The sequence below is a fragment of the Capsicum annuum genome, chromosome 9, assembly GCF_002878395.1.
Source record: "Capsicum annuum cultivar UCD-10X-F1 chromosome 9, UCD10Xv1.1, whole genome shotgun sequence".
NCBI classification, from domain to species: Eukaryota; Viridiplantae; Streptophyta; class Magnoliopsida; order Solanales; family Solanaceae; genus Capsicum; species Capsicum annuum.
In genome coordinates, this window is record NC_061119.1 from 127,985,566 (window position 1) to 127,988,663 (window position 3,098).

The window sequence follows — 3,098 nt, forward strand, 5'->3', positions numbered from 1 at the left end:
CGGACCAGTTTATGAGTTTGGCTAGGCTGGACGGGGTGGACAAAGACTTATCTTTAAGCTTATGGTGACTTATCCTTAATGGTGTATGTGTTTCTTGGACATATTAAACATAGGTCTATAACCAGTATGAACATCTTTCAATGTAAATTTTCCTAATAATTTGCAAACCCAATAAAAATATTAGTCTAATATGTAGACTAGTGCAAATTCGTAGAAAAGACAATACTCATGTCTAGCCAAAGACTTGACTAATATTATCTTTGACATGACCTTTCATTGATATACCTATCTATTCACTATAATGCAGCCTCTAACTTAATCCTTCATAAGTTCAACTATTAAATTCATCAGTACCCCAGAAAGTTAACTTCTGAAATTAAGTGACTTTCAAATAGTAAATTTTTCTTTTGGACCTGTAATAAGATCATCTTCTTTGACTATTTTTCTTTTAAAGTACATGACAAATTCCATATCTTGTAGCAGTAATAGGTGGAATCGCTTCATATTGTCTGAAATTGGCAGAACATTTTAATTTATTGTTATTTTTTTGAAAGTCAATGTTTTCAATGACACACTTAAGGCGAACTTAAGCCTTTACGTGAGACACAAAAAGCGGTAAGCACTTTAATGCCATTATCAAGGCTTCAAGTAACTCTTTTCATTCCAATAAGTGTCATCCTAAAGAGGCGGCCCTAAATAATTTAAACTTCACCTTTATCATGTCTTCGTCTGTATATTTGTCATTCATGCTTGTACTTATTAATATTAGATTACCACATATATTTTTATATTTTTTTTCCTTTTGAACCTTTCATCATTTAAGCCAACACTTTATTTGTGTTTTTTGATTTTTACATTTGGTAACATTTAAACCAACATTAGTTGTTTTAACTAATATTAATACTACATTTCATATTTTAATCAAGAATCTATCTTCTTGATGTTGTACTGAGTTGCTATGAACTTATAAGTTTTAAACATTTGTAGATTAAGGATATTGATTTAAATGTCTCTTGTGTGTACAAATATAAGTCATCAACGCCAACTAGTACTAACTAGAAAGGTCATAGACCATATCCTGATGTTGATACAACATTATAGGGAGTTTCATATCCTTTTCCACTAGTAAGTTTAAGTTCTACTCCAGCTTGGGATTTTATAAATGCTGGAAATCTAAGGAATCCATGGACTGATTCAAGATTTGCTAGAGGATTTATTGGTGGTGGTGGTGGTGTAGAATTTATTTTTCAATCTGGTGATATGGTGGTGAAAGATGATGGACAAAAAAAGTGGACTGCACATGTTGAACCTGGGGTTCAGATCACATTTCTTTCTTTCCCTAATGGAGAAAAAAAATCTTAAACTAATCCGATTTAGGTATATATCAATCTCGTTTCATTTCTACCTTAAAAATTTAGCAGAGTATAAAATATTGGACTAAGATGAGCTTAAGTGAAGTTACTTGTAACTTATCCCAACTTTTTTCTATTTAGTCGTAGTCTAGAATGATATTATGGGAATTATTGTTATTGACAACTTCTTGCCTATGTGTAATGAAAGCTTCTATACATAATCTTGTCTTAGGTCAATGTTTAGTCCCTTTCATTCATTCATGAATTCTTATTGAGTTTTCATTTTCTTTGTTCCCTTCGTGTCTGCTAAAATATCTCACTTGTTTAGTACTGTGCCTTCAAATATCTTTCTTACTACATATGCCATTCTTATTATAAAGTTGATGTGCTTTGAATGCCATCTAAATTGATGACCTATTTAATTGAATGTATCTGTGTTGTGTAGCTTTCTATTTGGCCTGATAAGTTATCACATTGTCCATTTTCTATCTGTAATATTCTTATTTAAAATATTAGTTTTATTTGTACCTTGTTAAAATACTCATTAATGGTCATGGCAATAAATATCACCAGGTTCTTTTAAAGTCGGGACATGTTCAACAAATGGAAAGCTCAAAGATGGCGGGAAGAGAATAATGGCAGAATTATGGAGCTCTACAATGTTCAGAGATTCAATAAGCAAGCTCTTAACACGCCTGCACGATCTGAAGATGGAGTAAGTTAGATTTCTGCTTTGAATTATATTAACGCAGTTATATGGATGAGTTGCTAAATTTACTGATACACTTGGTTATAGTAGAGTTAAATCCAGTAGGGCAGTTTTTTTTATGTGTATTAGCTGACAAGTTTCCGCTTCATTAGCTAGTTTCCCTTCTCAAAGTAATAAGCTAGCCGTACTCATCATGTCTATAGGCAAGAAGTTCATACTTTTTTTAGTCTAAAAATCACTAAAATTTACTTGATTTAGAAGACCCTGAACTCTTCAAGCTCTATAATGGGTCAAATTTTTAATAGCATAAAGAGATCGATATCCAATAACATTATTTCTGGAGTTGTTTTATATTGATTAATCATTATGTTCCTAAAGAAATCTTGAAGTATTCTACTATACAAGTGTAAAAATTATAGCAGAAGAGAAATATTTCATGCACTTGTACTGGCTAATCATTAGTTTGAATTTTAGATAAAGCTTTAAAGTAAATAGTACTAATAAATTGCAAATGGAGATTGATGTACCTGAGATGTTTCTCTGTAGAGAGATTCTAATTATTCGAGGATTGGATCTGCTATGGAGAGCCCATTGATGACTTCTACAAAAAATAAAGGACTGGAAACCAAGCCATTACCATAAATCATCTGGATCAACTAGTTTCCCAATGGGCGACATGTCATATATGGACATATCAAGGACAACCACAGACTCTGGGATAAAGCTTCACTTTCCACTAGAAATTCTAGTGAAATGGAGTAAAAACCGATAGAACACGATGAGCCTGGTGTGAATATAATCATTAGACAACTAGTTGATGGCACTAGAAGAAGGACTTAAAAACTTTACCATGTCATCTAGTCAAGGAACGGGAACGATACGTAAGAACTCCATTGTTCTTGATAACGAGTATATGTAAGTTCATACTCCATTTTCTCCATCGACTAATCAAGTTAAGAAATGCACCAAAGATGGTGAAAAAAGTAAGTATTTTTAAAAATCTATTGAGTTTTTGATTGCATATATAACTTAAGTAT

General features: G+C 32.0%; 1 pseudogene; it reads left to right on the forward strand.

Moving 5' to 3' along the window:
- The first annotated feature begins 1,006 nt into the window (after positions 1-1,006).
- Positions 1,007-2,823, forward strand: LOC107841362 (annotated as a pseudogene).
- The last annotated feature ends 275 nt before the right edge of the window (positions 2,824-3,098 follow it).